We start from the raw sequence: 21952 nt of genomic DNA, 5'->3' as shown, positions 1-21952 counted from the left end.
TAGTCAACGAAACATGTCCAAAGCAAGCCGGTGAAGAAAAATGGCGCGCCAAAGACCTCTATATTCTGTGCTACAAGCGCCTCATATGGATGGTGCCGCTATGCCTACTTATATCTACCTTCAAAACCGGAAATGCTTTGGGAGCCCGACTCCAGTGTAGCCAGAGCACAAGGGGGGTTTGTCGAACCAATTCATAGTTTACGCGCTTCCCCCATCCTTCCTCCTCCCCCCCTCCCCCTTTGCGCCCCTGGGCGCCGAAAAACAAAAGTGACAGTGCTCCTGTAACGAGGTTTTCGTGGATGTTGAAGAAAACTAGGTGGTCAAAATTATCCCGGTTTTCACCGTAACGCCACCAGTACAGCCTATAGTGCAGCTTTGGGGTGTGAAAAATTCGCTACTTTGTCCCCGTATATACAGTTGACTGCAATTCCTCTTAATAAACCGGCGACACATTTTATTTCTGCTCCAAATGCAGAAAATGCTGATCCTCTCTATCTGTAGTATGTTTGCAAAGGTACTGACAACAGAGAAAGTATTTGCCCTGGCTGGATCCTACAGCGGCCAAGGATAAACGCCAGTGCCACGGATGTGCCATTGGTGGAGCCGGTGGAAAGTGTGCGCTTTGAGAACTTTGCTGAAATACGTGGCGCGTTTTTATGAAGGCTACGATCCGGGCGAAACAAGTTGTCGCATTGCCACAATTGCGTAAAGGATCGGCGGTTACCCATGAAAGTTTTTTTTTATTTCGTATCTTTCAAAACAAGTTGTGTCACCGTGGGTGCTCCGGCTACTTTAGTTCTGCTTACCCTAAACCAAGAGTCGCTGATAAGCCATTATGTTAACTCGAATGAGCACTCAGATAAGCCCAGAAAGCTAAAATGAACTAGCATACAAATATAAGCCCGTGCCTCGAGAATGAACGGCGGTGGTGCCAACGTTACTTTTACTAGTTGTAAAAAGAACGCCGCAAGAAGCCTATAAGGGACCGCCACACTTAAGAAGCGCTATTTAGCCTCAGTCCACCCTGCAAAAGCAGCGCAGTTCCCTTCGTCTTACTCGCCCCGTCCTTCCGGAAGGAGTAGGCACTCCTGCTCTAATCAGGATTTGTTCCTGCGTCACTGTTGACGTGGCATTAAATGCGTATACACTTGAAGGAAAAGTAATATAACAGAGCAGAACTTGTTAAGACAATGAGACGGGAAGCGACCTGCCAGCTTTTCCATCGCAAGGCAGGCCAAATACATACTTCCAACGACGGAGCGTCGATCAGCTTGGCCTCCCCGGCCCGACTGGCCTCCACGGGACCTCTGAGGTGGGACAGCCCCGAGTCGTCAGACTCCTCCATGAGCACCGTGTCTCGCCAGCGCGTGAGGCCGGCGTCGTCGCCTCCGCAGCTGTCCGCAAACATGGCGCTGTTGATGCACGAGCGCACCGTGCGGGAAGAGCCGTGCCTCGCGAGGCCGTTGAGCGCATCGTCGAAAAGCAGCATCGCTGAGCTGCTCGAAGACCTGCCGGCCGCCGCCACGGTCGTGCCCACGGAGTTATGGCGTCTGCGCTGAGACGTCGGCTCGCCGGCGGCGTTTTCGTGTGGCAGCTTCTCTCCGCAAAAACCACCGTTGTGCAAGTCACCAAACACTCTGCCGTCCGTCACCACATCGAAGTCGCAGGGCTCCGCCAGGTGGCGGACCACTGCGGACGGCGGCTGCGCTTGGCTCTTGCGCAGCCTCGGCTTGGGCAACGGGGCGACAGGTTGTAGGTTCGCGTACAGAGGCGGTTCCGGGGAGGACAGGACAGCCGTCGAGTCGCTCAGTAGACCCGTGCCGAGGTAGGACGACAAAGGTCGAGCATGCCGGCTCGTCGGGCGCGTCGAGTTCGTGTCTTCTTTTCCCGCAATGCCTTCGGGCTCCGTCCGGCTGCAGTGATTCAAATTGCTAACCTGGAACGAACACCACAAATCCACCGTCAACGCAGCGACATGAGCGGCAGCTTGAGTGACCGTAAATAAAGACGGCTGAAGAAGCGCACACCTGCACTCTAAACACCAATAAACCTGTATGGGAGCAAAAAAAGGAGTAACCTGTCCTCTAGCGCAACGCTCTACAGGACAGCTTATTCCCATTCTACTCCTTTATGTTTAGAGCCTACGCTGCGGCGGCCACTAAGCCTAAACGCGACTCGTGAGTAGACTGACGATAGTCGCAACAGTTGGCAGGTGTACGCATTGTGCATAATTACTAACACGGGTGGATTCGCTAGTTTCATTGTTGTATCATCATATTACGCCACCGTTCAACATGCTGTCCTAGAACGCGAGAGCCAATGTATAATACACACCGCCAAGGCACCCGCACCCACATCGCGGTTGAAACGCCAGGGAAAATAAGTTGGAGGTAGTGGGGAAGCTTGAGGTAGATCAGCTACTTTGAGGCAATACTTCGCCGTTACTTCGCGATATTTAACAGAGCAGGCTCACGTTCATTAATTCCGACCATTTCGTTTTAAAACTACAACGTGGCGTTAGAAATTCTCAGAGGAAGAACAGGAAAGCTTCGTTATTTTCCTCTCATTTAGAAAACAAAAATTGATATTAGATTCTAGTTGCATATAAACACTTACCGACAAGTTGCCATTCTCCTCAGGCTGCTGCCTGTAGATGGTGAGGGTCACCAGGCCGGACGCAGCCCTGAGTATCTCTAAAGCTTGCTAAAAAAAGTTAAAAAGCAAAAACGAACAAGAGGCTCTATTTTAAAATAATGCATTAAGCAGAAATCTTGGTGGTTGGGAATGAACTAGTAAAGAAGGAAAGGAACGTCGAACAAGGTTCCTGAGATAAAACCCGACGTTTCGAAATGTACTCGGTTCCTTCATCAGGGTGTGACTGCGGACGAGGCGCAACTAGACCGAGCCGAACCCGCGAAGAAAGTTGCTGCTTGAGTCCTGGCACATTCATCAGACAGGGGGAAACGCTAATCGCTCCCTCGGAACTCTTCCTAATGCCTAGACGCATGGCTTGAGGCCGGCGACCTGGCGGTCGCAGAAGTTCCGCCGTGCGCGTATTTTAAAAGCCTAGCCACACTTCGTCCGCAGGCACACGCTGGTGAAGGAACCGATTAGGTTTCGAGACATCGGGTTCTGTCACGAGAATCTGGATTGGCGTCCATTTCCATCTTTATTAGTCTTGGCTTTTCCAAGAACACCGGCATTACAAAGGCCAAATCATGACACGCCTTCCATGATTTTGTCACGATTTGTCAGCATAAACTATGTACAAACGTTTTCGGACCGCCCTACATGATACATGGCACAGTGAAATCAGCTACAGGCAACACTTTCATTTTAACCGGCTGGATGAAAAGCAGTAAGTCACGATACAAACGTCGCCCCGAACATGTACACGTGTGCTTCGTGCGGGTGTCGCAGCTCCCTTCGCGGCAAAAATAAACGAACGAGCAAATTAATAAAATTTTGGGGAGATACATTTTCACCTCCTTTTTTTTTGTTACAGCGATGTCATTTGTGATGCATTTTATCTGAGAACACACTCATTTCATTAATTTTCTCAGCAAGAGACGCACTCACGGCTGCAACTTATTCGTCCCTTTTTTTCAACCATCATAGAGCCCATGCAAAAATAGTTATCCAGTGCAATCCCCGCAGTGAGTATTTCCCGAACTCTCACTAGCCATCGCATGCTGCATTTTCTCAGCAGTAGCACTGCCAATATTTTGAAGTTCAAATGCTCTTAGGATTTTTTTTCAACCAATTAAGTCATGAATTAAACAGAAAGAGGGATCGCTCTCGTATGAAAGCGATGGCTCCTATGAGACTGAACTGACAACGTGACTGATGTGACTGTACACGGCTGAAGTGACGCAGGCCACATTAGGGTGCCTCGATGCCAGCGCCGGGTGGAGACAACTTAAGCGACGCCACCATATTGAATCACAACTGGCCTCTCCCATGTACCGCGAAATGCTCGAGTGGTAGCTTAGCGTAGTTCTCGCTGCAAAAGGCCGTTCAAGTTAAAGCACTTCGAAGCGCGCCGAGAGCCTGAACGGCGCCGTTACAAACGCTAGCGCCGTTGATCCCGTGTGATTCAATATGGCGGCGCCGCTGAAGTTGTCTCCACCCCGGCGGCGCTGGCATCAAGGTATCCTAGGCCACATCACACAACAGCGCCACCTGGCGCCCTATTAACACACTGCGCGCTGTGGTGCTACCAGAAGTGTCGGTAACTGGGCGAGTTGGATCTGGTTCTTCGACACAACAGCTATTCTATACAGAGACTAATGAAAAGGACATACACACGCAAAACGCCTTGCGTGCGAGTCCTACATCCGCCGTTGTATGTGTAGCTTAGTTACTTCCATGGTAGAAGCCTCGCCGTGGCTTGCGCCTGCATATCGCTCATCGAAAGCCTTCCAAGTGCAAGATTGAAGAGCAGATGCGCTTCTCTAACTGTGGCACACGACACACCGAGAGGTTGCAACTCAAAGTAAGTTTTCACTTGAGTCAAACCAAGGTCTATCACAAAAAAAAGTCACTGGAAACTAGCATTCAGCAGTTATTTTAATGCTGAATGCATTTAAAGGCTGCTCACCGAGTTTTCTTGTCCACAGTTCGCAAGCAACAAATTAAAAAAAAGATCTGCGCTTTGAGCATTCATAATAACTGAAATAAATACACTTATGTGATCGTAACTAGTATACCCGTAAAGTTCAATTTTCAGCATCATTAGCCGGCTACAGTCCAATGAAGGACAGCCCTCTTCCACTGACCTCCAAACGACCTTGTCTTGCGCCGGCCGCGGCCACCCAATCCCCGCAGGCTTCCTAATTTCCTCCGCCCGCCTTACTCTCTGTTGGCCCCTGCGGTTTTCAACTACTCTAGGAATCCCCTAACTACCCTAACTAACGGCTGGATATCTGCTCCTCGCGTTACATGCCCTGCCCATGCACATTTCTTGCTGTTGATTTCAGGTAGGTTATAGTTCATTCCTGTTTGCACGCTTACCCACTCTGCTCTACATCCTGTCTCTTAACATTACCACTGTCGCTTCCATTTCCATACTCGCTGCGTCGACAACATTTTAGTTTCATGCATTTGCGCTAGCCTTCAAATTGGTGCCCCTTGGGATAGTATACTTTCAAAACAACTATTATATACTCTCCTCTTGAGGGATATTGGTAAGTTATTTTTAGTGACATGATAGTACCTTCGAAATGCACTCCACTCCATTCCTATTCTCCTCACTATTTCACTATCAGGGCTCGAATCCGCAGTAACTACTTACAGTAGACAGATTTATTCCCTGCCCAGTTCCCATACCTGGCTGATTATAGTCAACTGGTTTTCCTTTCCCAGGCTGCTTAGCGCTGCTTTAGTTCCTTTCGTAATAATTTTTATCCTAGCAGTTCTTTTTTGCGTGCTAGGTCCAGCCGTGCGCTGCAACTGCACCCCAAGTTGCTTAGCAGAGCAATATGACGAGGAAATCAGAAATTATTAAGGTGCTGTCCACTTACTTTTATCCGCAGGTCTTCAGAGTCCAGCCCTCTGAAAGCCTCTTGCAAACACGCGGTGAACAGCAAAGGGGAAATTGTGTCACACTGCCTCACAACTCACCTGACTGGTATTCTATCCGTTTTCCTAGGAAGTTTTGTAGGGCAGCCTACTGGGCATCGCCTGGCTAACCTCCCTACCCTTCCGTTCCTTCTCTTTCTCTCTCCTTCTGCGAAGGACCATGGTTGCTGTGCAGGCCCTATAGAAATTTTCTAGGGAATGTACATACGGCTCTTAGTTACGCATTACCTGCATGGCTGAAGGTGTTTCGACTGAATGAAATGTATTTTCAAAATCGATGAAACCTCAGTTTTTTGTTCACCAACTGAAGAAGTTATTTGTAAATCGCACATTACACTTTCACTACTTTGAGAGGCCAATTAAGGCGAAGTGGTAGTGTTGAAAAAGCGTGTATCGAGCTCCACAAGTCAGTGATTAATTCATTAAACTCTGCTCAGCACATTCATCACCGTCTTCGCAATCATCTTCTCATAATCATCATCACTGATCATGCACACTACACCAGGCAGACTCTGCGAGAGAGTAGCGGGAGCGAGTCGGACACGGAACGCTAAGCCTACGAGATTACAAACGTGATTTATTTCCACTTCTTGAAATTCTCTTTGCCCATGCGTGGAACAGCAGGAAATGAGACATTTTGGAACTGCTTCGACAAACAAAACGCCTTCTTTCCGCAGGAAGTGAACCGCCGCAGATTTTTGCTGCCTTCTTTTTCTGCCGATCAAGCACGTGCTCCCAGTGCAGACAGAGGTGTATACTGACCGCTGTGCTCTTGCCGAGCAGGCGGACACCGTTGACCTTGAGAATCACGTCGCCCGTTCGGAGCCGGCCGCACAGCTGCGCCGGCTTTCCCGGGTAGAGCTCGTGGACGCGCACGAAACCGGGCTCGGAGGCTCCTCCGCCGTCCTTCAGGATGCCCAGGCCCAGGCCACAGTCCGGAGACTTGCGCAGCGCTACCGTGAACACCTTGGCTGCACAGGTTGTGGACGTGCCACGGAGTGTTAAAATGCGGCACGTGCAGACCTGCACACATATCCTGTAAGCGGGCGGACGATGACGTCAAACGTGCAGTGTACAGCTCTTACCAGCGAACCGCCAGCTGACACTTTGCAAAGCACAGGCATACCAGTTCGCTGCGACCCTTATCACTTTTGAACCAGCAACGTACCCACGATCACCCCACGTTTCGTCAGCACTACAGAAAACTCTTGCCTGCCAGTCATGCCTTTCCTTTGTATTGTCCTGTGGTGTCGACATAAGGGCCTATCACCGCGAGGGCACAAACATTTATGCGCTTCAGCAGGAACTGCGTCACTGGTTACCTTCATCTGTGCAGCCCCCCTCCCCACCACACACACACTATGTGTGCGTAGCTGCATATATATGCAGCTATGTTTCTTTTTTTAATATCTAGTGCCAATCAATAAGTTTTTTCAAAGAAAATTACTTATAATGCAGCAGAAAAAACAACTATGCCGCCGGTGGGATCCGAACCCACGACCTCCGAATATCGCGTCCGGTGCTCTTATCAACTGAGCTACGGCGACGGCTGTCCAATCTGCTGCTTTCGTGGGTATTTATGTTTTGCGTGTAAGCGAACCTTGAGAGTGTTCACCAGCGCCACCCTCGTCCATAGCGGTGGACGTAGCACGTCCTGTAATACCGCAAGGGTGACGTAGAACGTCATCTAACGGCGAGGGCGGAAACTGTGCGAAAGCCCTCTTATGCTACCTATGACATCAAGACTGCCAGAACCGAGACCCCCGTTAAGCTATTAACAGACAAGGCAAATGAAGTGAGGGGCTCGTTTGACAAACATTAAAGGGACACTGAGGAGAAATTGAAGTTGGCTTGTATCCATAGAATAGCAGCTCCTGATCACAAAAACGCCACTCTTCCTGAAAACAAAGCTCTTGTAATGTAGAAAATAGCAAGAACCAAAATACAGGTATCGCCACCACAGGCCAATCTCGCAAGTACAAGTGTGATGACTTCCTAGGACAAGAGGCGCCACCTTGGAGGAATTTTCTTTACTTCATGGGCATCACGAATCTCTGAGGCTTGCAAAGGAAGGTTGCACACCGCACCGCTAGCCGGCAGAAATCACGGAGTCTGCGTTTACGTCACAATTCACGTCACTCCGTTCTGTGACGTCACAAGAGTTGCCGTGGCGTCATAAGAGTTCCCCGAGTTTGAATCAGAGGGGCGGGAAAAACTTTTTCTACTTCGAATCCAAATTTCTTTGAAATAAATGCATCTTTCGCGCCCGGACAAGCGGCAACAAAACCATGAAATGCCGGACTATCAGATTTTGCTAACAAAAAAAATTGATAGAGTTCTCCTCAGTGCCCCTTTAAGGAAGCGAACAGTCACCGAAATCAAGGTGCATAGGGGAATGTTTCTTTTTTTAATATCTAGTGCGAATCAATTAGTTTTTTTTAAAGAAAATTACTGATAAAGCAGCAGAAAAAACTATGCCGCCGGTGGGATCCGAACCCACGACCTCCGAATATCGCGTCCGGTGCTCTTACCAACTGAGCTACGGCGACGGCTGTCCAATCTGCTGCTTTCGTGGGTATTTATGTTTACTGGGTGGAAGCGAACCTTGAAAGTGTTCACCAGCGCTACCCTCGCATGCATATATATATATATATATATATATATATATATATATATATATATATATATATATATATATATATATATATATATATATATATATATATATATATATATATATATATTACGAACGTAGGTTGCGTTGGCTCCGCAGAATAAAGATTTAAGAGAAGTGGGCACTTCTACAAAGACACTTTTATTTATCAACGTTTCGACCGCGGTGCGGTCTGAAGACAGCAGTCCTGAAGAAGAGCGCACCGCGGTCGAAACGTTGATAAATAAAAGTGTCTTTGTAGAAGTGCCCACTTCTCTTAAATCTATATATATATATATATATATATATATATATATATATATATATATAAGGTCGAAAGTCGCTTAAACGACATGCATATTGCCAATTCCCGGTCAGATCGCCATAGAAAGTAATTGAACAAATTTCTCGTCACAACCAACCATTTTTGGTGCAAGTTTCCGCTTCAACGAAATTTTTGCTATGCGAAGCTGATGTTAAAAATCTATATTACAATAAAACAAGCACATCGCCGCCCATTTGTGTACTTCCGTAGGTCCAGGCTGTTTTGTATCACTAAACTTTCGCTGGAACCAATTGATCCACTCATTCAAACGCACATGAAGACCGCCATTGCTTGGTGGTGATGACAATCGGGCTGGCTGCCTTGCGACAAGGCTTGGGTGCAAGCTCCCGTTTTCTTCCAAGCCGGAGCTGCAACCAATCCGTTGCCAAAGGACGCAGCCGACTGGCAACAGCAGCTGCGCGTTTGCCCTAGTTGCACTAGTTCCTTTTTTTTTTTACTCGGGCTTGTGCTCTTCAATCGACACGATCATGGCGACTTTGTCTAGGAAGCGAAAGTTCCTTTCTCTTGAAAAGAAGGCACGAATTATCAGCGCGGCATCCAGCGGCAGGAAAAAAGGAGATGTTGCAGCGAAAGGTGCACCAGCCCTGCCGTCTGAATTGCATGTGATGGACGCATTTGACAATAATAATAATAATTGTTTTTTGGGGGGAAAGGAAATGGCGCAGTATCTGTCTCGTATATCGTTGGACACCTGAACCGTGCCGTAAGGGAAGGGATAAATGAGGGAGTGAAAGAAGAAAGGAAGAAATAGGTGCCGTAGTGGAGGGCTCCGGAATAATTTCGACCACCTGGGGATCTTTAACGTGCACTGAAATCGCACAGCACACGGGCGCATTAGCGTTTTTCCTCCATAAATACGCAGCCGCCGCGTTTTTATTTTGCACAACAGCGGCACTATTAATTCATGGCGCCCTCGGGAACACGGATCATGTCATTCACGAGACGAACGGTTATAGACGGAACCCAACCCTGGCCGCCGGAGCAGTGCACGCTGCACGCACGCGACGTCCAAGGTCTCCTCTTGGAAAGGCATTTTGAAGTTCGGCGGCGTCTGATGACCGTCTGTCCCAGGCGATGACAACGCAAAAATTAAGTCAGTTGTTGACAGTAACTGCAAGCACGAACTTACAGCCAGCAAAGCAAAATTAGTTCGGAACTGCACTCTGTCTCAATATAATCGGCCGTCACGAGCCAACAGACTTACACGAGAGGCGATGACTACGACCTTTGCACTATTCTCCCGCATTTCTGCAGCCTCGTGATCGCTTTCGATAAACCTCCCGAGAAGATGAACTTTCCTCACGTCATTCAAGAAACGAAGTAGCACTCCAAAAAGGAAGTTTTCCTCAGCCTAACGGGGCTGCACGAATAAACCTTACAGCAATTCGCGTTATACCAGGTGGTTAAGCTTAAAATGTAAGGAACTAAAGAGTAAGTTTTCGCGATGCTTGCAAATTAATGAAAGCCCCTGAATTTAAGAGAATAGAGGGCATTGGAGATTCGACTGCATAGTCTGAGATCTTTTAGAAAGATACTTCAAACAAATATTTTAGGCCGCTTCAGCGACGCCGAAGGTTGAACATGCGTGAACAACAAAAAAATGGCGCTCTGTATGGTAGGTGAAGTCCCTCACTGGACTTATATAATTTCTGAAATTGCAATACTCACTATGCGTCAGTATCTGTGGCAGCATACGCAGCTTGTACTGGTTGCTTCTGTTACGCTCTGGTAGCGTTAGTCAGGCCAGAATGACAGCAAGAAATCTTGCGTCCAACTCGAAAACTTTATTGGGCGAACTCGTGTCTCAAACAGAAAGCAGTTCAGCGGCGCTGCGATGAAACAAGTGCTCGGAAAACTAAGGTCAGAAGGACGGTCGCTCTCAGTCTTGCAAAATTTAAAGGTGACAAGGTACTTGAAACATTAGACGCCTAATGTGCTTACGACAATTTTGCACATGAAGAGAAACTTGCGCGCCGCTACATTCATTCCGGAGAAATCTGGTAGCTTCTCGTTTGTGAAACAAAAGCGGAAAGGCCGCGTGTAATTCGCTTTGAACATTAGTACTCTTTTGAGCTATCGATACAGGCCTTTCGTTTAAGAAAGTTGTGGCGTAAATGCGGGTGAAAATAAATACATTCATAAATACATACATAAATACATTCGTTCTCCGAGTTTTCATTATCTTCCCCTTAGCATGAACTTGTCATTTAATCACGGACCGTGACACACAGAGAAAAAGTGATCATAGTATTTCGGTTGTAGCCAACACAGTGCTGTGCGAGTATGTTTTAATTTTTTTCTTTTGAAGCGATGTTTAATGCCTCAGGGCATAAGAAACTTTGAAATGAGAGATGAGTAAGATGCTTAAATAAATGAAAAAAGGTTGGCTGATCTGATGAAATCAAGAAGTGAACGATGATATGGACCAAGTGTCCAGACAATATAGGAATCCGGATTGTCCGGTGAGAGACCCACTGCCGCCAGGTGCCGAATTCTCATCGGCTTCAGCGCCGGGCAATCCCACAACAGGTGGTGGATATCCGCCTCACAGTCTCTGATCTTGCAGACTGGACACCCGGGGCGGGGATATAAATCTTTGAAATGCGGCCACTTGCGTGTTACAGCTGGAGTTAGGGCAACCCCATCCGTATCCTCCGAAGAGCAACCTCCTCTGCACGGGTAAGACCACGGGGGAGGGTTACCGCACACGGAGGGATTAGAGCACGTGTGCGGCGCCGGAGGTGTTACTTTCTTGTTAAAAGGAGGGTGGTGTCATCCAGAGTGAAGACTCAAGGCAAAGACGAGGTTGGGGTCGAAAGGCGGGTCGCAGAATGTGTACGGCTTTGTTCGCTCAGGAGGTCACGCGGGACCCACTCAATACGGATTTGCCGCGGGATGCGTTCCGCTAGACGATGGATGTCTTGGCAGATTTCTGGGGTGCGACTGACTCGTCGTATAGTAGGCGTGTGACGTGAAGGGCGTCGGTGCGAATGACAATGCGGGCCGTAGATAGCATGGGAACGGCGGCCACAGAGCAAAGTGCCTCTTGAACCGCAAGCATATCCGCACAGAAGGAGGAAGGAGGTTCTGAGAGGCGAAACTTTGACGTTTTGTTCAGGGCGGGCTTGCAAGGACAGTACACTGCCGTTGTTGTTTCGCAGGCCTGGATGCTTGCGTCAACGTACATGACGATGTAGCCATGCGGCAGATTGGCGTCTTGCTCTGTGATTCGGTCGCGAAAGGACGATGCCGCGCGGGTAGATGATGGCCGACGTAGATCAGATGGTTTGTTGTCGGTTAGCATGCACAAAACGCCAGGGAGGAAGAACTGGCGGTGGCGGCTGTAGAAAGGAGTGCGATGAAGCATATGCCCTGAGTGCACACGTTGTGTGTGTAAGGTTTGACTTTAGGCGGCGAGCATCGCGTAGGTGTTGCACCAGCTCATCTAGTGCATTCAGCTGCGCATGTGGTAATGGTGGTAGTGGTTGTTTATTAAAATAATAGTAAAAAGGAAGGAAAAGATTTTTGGTAGCCCCGGCATCTGCCATCGATACTGAAGCACCTGAGCTGGGGCAGCGGAAATAAAGGATAGCAGGCAGAATGGAGAAATGAAATGAAAGAGGTGAGGGGACAGGAAGAGATGATAGGGGGAGAAGTAATATGTACAAACTATTTACACAATAAGAAATGTGTCCAGGTTGTGCGCGTGATTAGTTCATTTTAGAGAAATTAAATCACACACGCGCACAGCACTGTGTTGGCTACAACTGGAGTGGGGCGTCCAGTTATTAATCGTCCAGGGTAGAACTCGAGGAGCGTTCGGTCACTGCGTGTAACTACCTGACGGAGAACAGACGGGACGTCAAGCCCGAGTGTTCAAGGAATGCACAGAGGCTCACCAATGTTCGCTCACGAGTGCGCGCACTGCCCTGCGGCCACAATAGCGTCTTGATGGAGTCTGGTAGTATGCCCTGCGCCCTATAGGCCGCGAGCATATCGCGACGAGCATCGGCGAACGCGGCACAGTGAAGGAGCAGGTGTTCTAGTGTTTCCACTGCACTGCATCCGTCACACACATCACTCGTCGCGATTCCGTGACGCACCCGTCGTTCCCCGGGCCACACGCAGCCAATACGCGCGCGGAGGATCATTGCACGTTGTGACCGTGTAAGTCCGCGACATCCGGTGATACTGTCGATGCGCTCACCTCCTGCGATGCGTGGGTCGGGGTGCTGCTTTCGGAGATGGTCGTGGATGGCCGCACGCACGTCCTCCAGCGCAAGGGGCAGATCGCTGGCAGGTAGTTGGTGTGCAGCGGTCGCGAGGTCGTCAGCTTCTTAGTTGCCGGCGATGCCGCAGTGACCGGGCAGCATGTTCTGCCACGACCGGGGTAATGCGGGGAAGGCAAGTGATGACCCTTATTGCCTCTCGATTAACAGCTTCTATAGACGATCCCATTGAGCCCTTGTCAAATGCTGGAATTGGGCTTGGTAAACAAGGCGCGGTTGCAGTGTGTTTTAATTCCTCCAACCTGAACTAATCACGCGCACAACCTGGACACATTTCTTATTGTGTAAATAGTTTGTATATATTACTCCTCCCCCTATCCTCTCTTCCTGTCCCCTCACCTCCTTCGTTTCATTTCTGCATCCTGCCTGCTATCCTTTATTTGCGCTGCCCCAGCTCAGGTGCTTCAGTATCGATGGCAGATGCTGGGGCTAGCAAAAATCTTTTCCTTCCTTTTTACTATTATTTTAATAAAAACAACTACCACCACCACAAATTTTTCAAAGAAAAATAGAAAGAAAGAAATCAATGTAATTTGCTTTTGCTCAGATGTGACAGCATTATTATTTGGGCACTATACGCCCGAGAACTTCTCACTTTTCCCACTACTCACATGAAATTATTATTTTCCAAGAAAACGAATTCAAAATTGATTTTAAGGAAAGGGAATGACACTTGTCTCGCATGTCTCGGTGGACACCCGAACCGCGCGGTAAGGTACTAATACTACTACGACGCCGACTGCTTTTCTGCCGATCGAGCTGTATACGCTATGGCGTAATATGTAGCGTGCGTAGAGGCTGCTAATCCTTAAAAGAATGGAGACGTTACAAAATTGACATAACAAACCAATACGCGTGAGCAAGTGCGATAACTCTAGCTCTAAGTTAGAAAAAAATATCTCAACCCCAGCAGCAGTCTACTTGGTTCCACTGTGCTTGTCTGTCTCGGTAATATGGTAGCAAGTAGCCGTTTTTCAGTGGGTTTCATGCCAGCAGTAGAAGAGTGATGCTGATGGGTTTTTATGGCGCAAGGGCATCTACGGCCAAATAGAGCATGGCAGAAGGTATTTTTCATTTCTCAAGGTGGAGTCAAAGACCAATTTGCCAAGCATTTCACCCTAAAGAAGCCGAGCACCAGACCAGGTGAAGTTTGTACCCATTTTATTAGTAGGAAGAGCCGAAATGGGCGCAGTGCGCAAATAATTATGCTGCCGCATCTGAGCAGAAGAAAAATGAAAATTCATTTCTTTATATTTTTTCGTTTTCCGTTCCGGATATCATATGAGCGTCGACCAGCGCATTCCGTATGCTCGCACGCAAAACCTCCATATGGAAGCAACCCATGTCTTGAATGGTGACGTGATAGACAGCAATGACGTGTGTGCTTACAGTCTCCGCTCAAGCGGCTCAGCCTATACGGGCCTTATGCTTAACAGAACGTTACACGACTGATTTCCGAGCTATGTTAACCACGCGTCCGCGATCTTTAGTGGCAAGGTGATGTGATAAATTATCCTCTTGTAAAAAAGTGGCAATAAAGAGCGAATTATTATATCACTTCGATATTAGGCTCGACAACAAGCCGTATCCCGTTTACTTGCAACTTCAATGTCCTTTTAATCAAATGGGAAAGTTAATACAAGAGACTTCGGTAACGCTTTTAATACATTCGGCAAGGATACGGAGACGGAATCGCTGGAGCGGTTAAAGCCCCTTGATGTTAGGAGCGCCTCTAGCGCCGGCGGGCGGCGTGACAGCCGGAGAAAAACTCGCACTGCTTCCGCCGCGAATGCGAAGGTCGTATGAATAACCAGGTGACTTGCTGTTGGCTAGAATGGGAAGCGGCGCCGCTCTCGTGTGCATACACACTGCCGCCGCTGCCGCCTCGCAGTTCCTCGCTATGGATGAAGCGAGTCGCCCGGGACCGTCTGCGCTGTCGGGATGGTCTCGTAGACGGCGGGCTGAGTCTTATAATCCGGCTGACTTTGCCAATCATGCTAAATATTTAGCTAGAGGTAGTGAACTTAAACGTGCCAAGCTGTAGGCAGAGACCGGCCAAGAACGGGAGCGTCGACTGGCTCACCGGCGGTTGGTTTCCGCAAGGGCGGCAGCGAAGAGCTTTGGAGGCAGCCGCTGCTGATTCTGCCTCAGCCACGGCTTCGGCGCCGGACGAAGAGGTTCAGCCTAACCTGGCTTAGCAACGCAGCATAACCACGCATAACAAGGCTTTCGATCGCACAACCGGGCTTCGCCGAGCGAAGCCGCAGCCATTTTTTTTATTTATTTTGCCTTTCTTCTTCCCTACTCTCTTCACTCACTAATTTCAAAGTGGCTATGCAGGGATGTCTTATTGAAAACTACTTGTAAAGCAGCAGAAGAAACAACCATGCCGCCGGTGGGATCCAACCGGCGGCATGGTTGTTTCTTCTGCTGCTTTATAAGTAGTTTTCTTTAAATCAAAGCTTAATTGAAGTATTTTTCTCCCACTAATCCGCACTATAAATTAAAAAAAAAACATTCCTCAATGCATCTTGGTTTCGGTGACTTGCCTTCCTTTATATTATATTATATATATATATATATATATATATATATATATATATATATATATATATATATATATATATATATATATATATATGAAGACGGACAAAAATTCTAAAAGAAAACTCTTTATTGGGCTGACTCGCGCCCACAATGGACTTGATCACTCGGCGGCGGCGAAGCGACAAGCGTGCTCGGCGGTCGTCGAACAGAACGCTCGCCGCCGTCAGCCACGCTCAATTTAAAGCTGATATAGCGAACATTCGAGATAAAGCGTGCAAATTTTCTAGAACGTTGTGGAACAACGTAGAATCACCTTCTATCGAGATAAATCTCGTCGCCTCATGCGTCGCAAACAAAGCCATAAAGCGGCATGGCGGCAGATTTGAAGAATGAACAAATAGTGCAAATATTCGTGGCATTACTCTCCTCTTATAGAAGCATCGACCCGATGATTTAAACAAATAATGCGACCAGCAATAAATAAAACGAATCGTGCGAAAATAAACAGAGTGTGGAAGTGCAGGGTCTTTTAGCGCGCATAATAGGGCTTGAGACGGACGACATAAACAACTTCTGGTCGTGCGCGGTGTCGCTGGGCTACAGTCATTGCGTCAGGGATGACTTCATAATCCAGTTCACCTAGCCGACGAAGAACCTTGTACGGGGCGCGTTGCGTCTTCGTAGGTTGCAGCGTCTGGCGTCGGTCCGCTATTGGTCTCTGATCCGTAATCGGGCAAGTCTTCGAGCTCCTTCTGCGCGCTGAAAGTAGGGGGCGACGTCGACGTTTTCTTCGGTAACGTTGGGTAGCATGGCACCTAGGGCGGTCGTGGCCTCCCTGCCACGGTAGAGCCTAAAAGGTGTCATCGGGGTGGTTTCCTGCACTGCGGTGTTGTAGGCGAAGACGACGTACGGCAGGATGACATCCCAGGTCTTGTGTTCGGCGTCCACATACATGGCGAGCATATCAGCGACGGTTAAGTTCAAGCGCTCGGTCAGTCCGTTGGTCTGCGAATGGTATATGCAGTTGTCCTCCGATGGCTGGTTTGGCTGTAACGCAAGATGGCTTGCGTGAGTTCCGCCGTGAATGCTGTTCCTCTGTCCGTGATGAGCACATTGGGGTCGCCGTGTCACAGAAGAATGCACTCCACGAAAAATTTGTCGTCTTCTGCTGCTGTTCCGTTGGGTAGGACTTTTGCATCGGTGTAGCGGGTCAGGTAGATTCTGCGAGAGAGTAGCGGGAGCGAGTCGGACTCGGAGCGCTAAGCCTCCGATATTAAAAACGATAATTTATTTCCACTTGAAATCCTCTTTGCCCATGCGTGGAACAGCAGGAAATGAGACATTTTGGAACTGCTTCGACAAAAAAAAAAACGCCTTCGTTTCCGCAGGAAGTGAACCGCAACAGATTTTTGGTGCCTTCCTTTCCTGCCGATCAAGCACGTGCTCCCAGCGCAGGCAGAGCTGCATACTGACCGCTGTGCTCTTGCCGAGCAGGCGGACACCGTTGACCTTGATAATCACGTAGGCAGAGCTGCATACTGACCGCTGTGCTCTTGCCGAGCAGGCGGACACCGTTGACCTTGAGAATCACGTAGGCAGAGCTGCATACTGGCCGCTGTGCTCTTGCCGAGCAGGCGGACACCGTTGACCTTGAGAATCACGTCGCCCGTTCGGAGCCGGCCGCAGAGCTGCGCCGGCTTTCCCGGGTAGAGCTCGTGGACGCGCACGAAACCGGGCTCGGAGGCTCCTCCGCCGTCCTTCAGGATGCCCAGGCCCAGGCCACAGCCCGGAGACTTGCGCAGCGCTACCGTGAACACCTTGGCTGCACAGGTTGTGGACGTGCCACGGAGTGTTAAAAAGCGGCACGTGCAGACCTGCACACACATCCTGTAAGCGGGTGGACGATGACGTCAAACGTGCAGTGTGCAGCTCTTACCAGCGAACCCCCAGCTGACACTTTGCAAAGCACAGGCATACCAGTTCGTTGCGACCCTTGTCACTTTTGAACCAGCAACGTACCCACGATCGCCACACGTTTCGTCAGCACTACAGAAAACTCTTGCCTTGCAGTCATGCCTTTCCTTTGTATTGTCCTGTTGTGTCGACATAAGTGCCTATCACCGCGAGGGCACAAACTTTATGCGCTTCCAGGAACTGCGTAACTGGTCACCTTCATCCGTGCGCGCGCACACACACACACACACACACACACACACACACACACACACACACACACACACACACACACACACACACACACACACACACACGCGCGCGAGCGCATATATATATATATATATATATATATATATATATATATATATATATATATATATATATATATATATATATATTGCCACCTAGTGTTGCCAGGTGGCGCAAGCTGTCCGCGAAGACGATGAGGTTACGATCGTGCTTTCGCGGATCGGCCGCCATTACCGTCTCCTCTTGCCGACTCCAGCTGTTGAAGCGTCTCTCCGTGAGAACTCCGTGACAATTTGGTGGAGCCTGCTGGGTACGAGTATCCCATGCAAGAAACCCCTCCAGGGAGCCGTGCCGCCAGCCCTGCGCCGATTGACACCCCGGTACACCGCTTCAGCCGGAGGCTGCAGGGACTTTCACCGGAGCTTGGACCACTCGCGACAGTCATGATGCCAGCCACCGGTATTCTCACGCAAGCTGCCGGTGCTACACCTGCCCACTATACCTTGCAGACCCCGCGGGTTCCCAAGGCCTTCCACGGGGACCTTTTCGAAGACGTGGAGGACTGGTTCCTTCACTTCGAGCGTGTGGCTGCTTATAACCAGTGGGACGACGCCGCGAAACTAAGAAACGTCTACTTTAGCCTAGAGGATGGCGTCCGCACGTGGTTTGAGAACCGTGAGGAAGTTCTAACTTCCTGGCGAGAGTTTCGCCGTCGCCTGCTGGAGGCCTACACCAGCGCGGATCGCCGCGAAAGAGCGGAGCGGGCAATCCAGTCCCGCGTCCAGCTACCGAACGAAAGCGTACAAATGTACGTCGAGGACATGACGCGGCTCTTCAGGAGAGCTGATCCTGCCATGCCTGAAGAGAAGAAACTTCGGCACTTAATGAGAGGCGTCAAAGAGCAGCTGTTCGCAGGCCTCGTGCGCAGCCCACCATCTACAGTTGCTGCATTTCTTTCGGAAGCCACAACGATGGAGAAGGTCCTGCAACAGCGTTGCGCCAGTTACGACCGGCCCGTGCATGCTGCTGCAGTCACATCATCGTTTGCCACCATCGGACAGCATCCTGATGATTTGCGGGAACTTATTCGCACAATCGTGCGTGAGGAGCTTCACAAATTTTGTAGCCCGTCGCAGCCTGCGCTCGGTTCCATCTCCGCTCTTGTACGAGAGGAGGTGCAACAGGCGTTCCGGGGCCCTGTTCCTGCGGTCGACGTACCACCTCTGCCTGGGGACTACCACCGTCCGACGTACGCCGAAGTTGCAAGGCGTCCGGCTCCCGCTTCGCCGCCACCAATTCACGCCACGCCTCAAGCCCCGCGGCCCTCTGTGCAACCGGTGCAGTACTTCGAGGATCGTCGAGCACCCCTCCGAAAGGCCGACGTTTGGCGTACACCTAACCGACGACCGCTCTGTTTTCACTGCGGAGAGCCAGGTCATCTTTATCGAAATTGTTATTACCGACGCATCGGCATCCAAGGCTTCCGCACCGACTCACCGAGACCCCGTCAAGGTGAACGACCCCCTGAAATTGAAGAATTCCTTGCGGACCAGCGCAATCCATCCCGAGTGCAGCGGCAGTCGCGCTCACCCTCACCGAGGCGCTCTTCCCCGACACCTCCCGGCTTCTCGCGAGCGGCACCGGGCCGATCGCCAAGTCCTCGTCGGGAAAACTGAAACCAGCGACCTTCGGGGGCGAGGTCGCTGGGGGGCGCTGTGCTGAAGACCTCCCGTCGTCGCCGCTACAATCCGACAAAAACCCGCCGACGCCATCACCAGAGTTAAAAAACCGCGTTTCTTTAGAAATACCCGTTCTTATCGATGGTCGCAGAGTAAGCGCATTAGTTGATACCGGGGCCGATTATTCGATCTTAAGTGGACAACTGGCGACCATTCTGAAAAAAGTGATTACCCCTTGGCCTGGCGCGCACCTTCGAACTGCCGGCGGTCATCTGGTTACGCCCAAGGGTATGTGCACTGCTCGCGTTCAGATCAGCAAGTCCACGTTCGTCGTCAGCTGCATCGTCCTGGGCGAGTGTTCTCGGGACCTAATCCTCGGCATCGACTTTCTGCGGGAGTATGGAGCAATTATCGATCTGCGCAACCGAATCGTCATGTTTTCCACAGAGCAAGCCGCCGAACTCGGCAACTCCTGCCAACGCAGTGCCGCACTTCGCGTTTTCGCCGACAGCGTCACACTTCCGCCCCGTAGCAGTGTTTTGATTGAAGTCGCCTGTGCTGAGTTGCACGACGCTGAAGCAGTCGCCGAGGCTAATCATTCGCTCCTCCTGACTCAAGGCATCTGCGCCGCTCGAAGCTTACTAACAATTCGCGCTGGCCGGTCTGCGATCCTTGTTACAAATTTTTCTCCAGAGCACCGGCACCTTTTCTCTGGAACTGCGATCGCTACCGCTGAAGCTGTTGTGGATGTTCCGATCTGCTTTGCGTTCGCGGCAGCGGCCCCTGACGACCAATCATCGCGCGCCACTGACGACCAATCTGTTCCGAATGTCGACATCAACTGCAACCTCCCCGAAGGAAAGCGCCTGGCCTTAGAGCACTTGCTATTGGAGTATAAACAGTGTTTCGCTTCTTCGTCGAAAGTTCGTCAAACGCCCCTAACGCAACACCGGATCATTACGTATGACGACACTCGCCCTATCCGCCAGCAGCCTTATCGTGTTTCCGCCAAAGAACGGGAAGTAATCCAAAAGCAAGTTCAGGAGATGATTGACGACGGTGTAGTTCAACCTTCCCAAAGCCCGTGGTCTTCGCCTGTTGTCCTTGTTAAAAAGAAGGATGGAACACTTCGATTCTGCGTGGACTACCGTAAATTAAACAATGTGACTAAAAAGGACGTCTACCCGTTGCCCCGCATTGATGACTCACTGGACAGATTACGGCGTGCTAAGTACTTTTCATCCATTGACCTGAAGAGCGGTTATTGGCAAATTGAAGTGGACGAACGGGACCGCGAAAAAACTGCCTTCGTTACACCAGATGGCCTCTATGAATTCAAAGTGCTGCCTTTTGGCTTGTGCTCTGCGCCAGCGACGTTTCAACGGATGATGGACACTGTCCTCACCGGCCTCAAGTGGCAAAGTTGTCTTGTATACCTGGACGACGTTGTCGTTTTTTCAGAAACTTTTGAACAGCATCTCGTGCGCCTGCGAACTGTCCTCAGAGCCCTCCATTCCGCTGACCTTACGCTGAAGCCCCAGAAGTGCCACTTCGGTTACACAGAGCTCAAGTTCCTCGGTCACGTTGTGAGCGCCGACGGAGTTCGACCCGACCCCGACAAGACAGCCGCCGTCGCCAATTTTCCTACTCCGACTGACAAGAAAGCTGTCCAGCGTTTTCTGGGTCTCTGTGCATATTACCGACGGTTTATTGCGGACTTCTCAAAGATTGCAGAGCCGTTGACGCGCCTCACCAGGAGCAACACCTCCTTCGTTTGGACAATAGACCAAGAGACGGCTTTCTCTTCGCTCCGCCAACGCCTTCAGACATCTCCCGTTCTTGCACACTTCGACGAAGAGGCCGACACCGAGATCCACACCGACGCCAGCAATATCGGTCTTGGAGCTGTCCTTGTCCAACACCAAGGGGGCATTGAGAGAGCTATAGCCTATGCTAGCCGTACTCTCTCCCGCGCTGAACGCAATTACTCTACGTCAGAGAAGGAATGCCTTGCTGTCGTGTGGGCCACCATGAAATTTCGCCCTTACCTTTACGGCCGCGCATTCAAAGTCGTAACCGACCACCACTGCCTATGCTGGCTGGCTAATTTGCGAGACCCGTCTGGACGATTGGCCCGCTGGAGTTTACGGCTCCAAGAATTCGACATTACCATCGTATATAAGTCGGGCCGTAAACACGAAGACGCCGACACGCTGTCGCGTGCACCACTCGACTCTTCCGGTCCCGAAATCGACGACGACAGCGGTTTCCTCGGTATACTTAATGCATCGGACATAATAGCCCGGCAGCGGGCTGACACAGACCTCCGACCGCTGATTGACAACCTTGAAGGTCACGCCATGCCTCTACCACGACACTTCGCTCGACGTCTCGGCTCTTTCTGTTTGCGCGAAGGTATCTTATACAAGAAGAACTCGAGAGGCCAAGAAAGAGCTTACCTTCTGGTACTTCCGGCCGATCTTCGCGCCGACATTTTATTGGCATGCCACGACGAGCCCACTTCAGCCCATCTGGGTTTTTCCCGGACGCTCGCCAGGATACGCAACATGTACTACTGGCCCGGACTCTCGGCCGATGTCCAAAGGTACGTAAAAAGCTGCCGTGAATGCCAGCGCCGGAAGACGCCACCGCT

At 50.1% G+C, this 21952-nt stretch overlaps 1 pseudogene across 1 annotated transcript in view; it reads right to left on the bottom strand.

The window, feature by feature from the left end:
• LOC144114807 (multiple PDZ domain protein-like) overlaps positions 1 to 21952 on the bottom strand; it is a 46257-nt pseudogene that overhangs the window by 12633 nt on the left and 11672 nt on the right. Inside the window, exons 2-5 of the transcript XR_013311129.1 lie at positions 17029 to 17237; positions 6343 to 6551; positions 2617 to 2703; positions 1247 to 1936 (exon numbers count right to left, since the gene is read on the bottom strand). The product of XR_013311129.1 is annotated as a multiple PDZ domain protein-like (transcript). The remainder of the gene's footprint in view (positions 1 to 1246; positions 1937 to 2616; positions 2704 to 6342; positions 6552 to 17028; positions 17238 to 21952) is intronic.

This window comes from Amblyomma americanum, chromosome 1 (assembly GCF_052857255.1).
Source record: "Amblyomma americanum isolate KBUSLIRL-KWMA chromosome 1, ASM5285725v1, whole genome shotgun sequence".
NCBI lineage: Eukaryota > Metazoa > Arthropoda > Arachnida > Ixodida > Ixodidae > Amblyomma > Amblyomma americanum.
The sequence above is the reverse complement of the archived record's forward strand: the minus strand, read 5'-3'. Positions and strand labels throughout refer to the sequence as shown.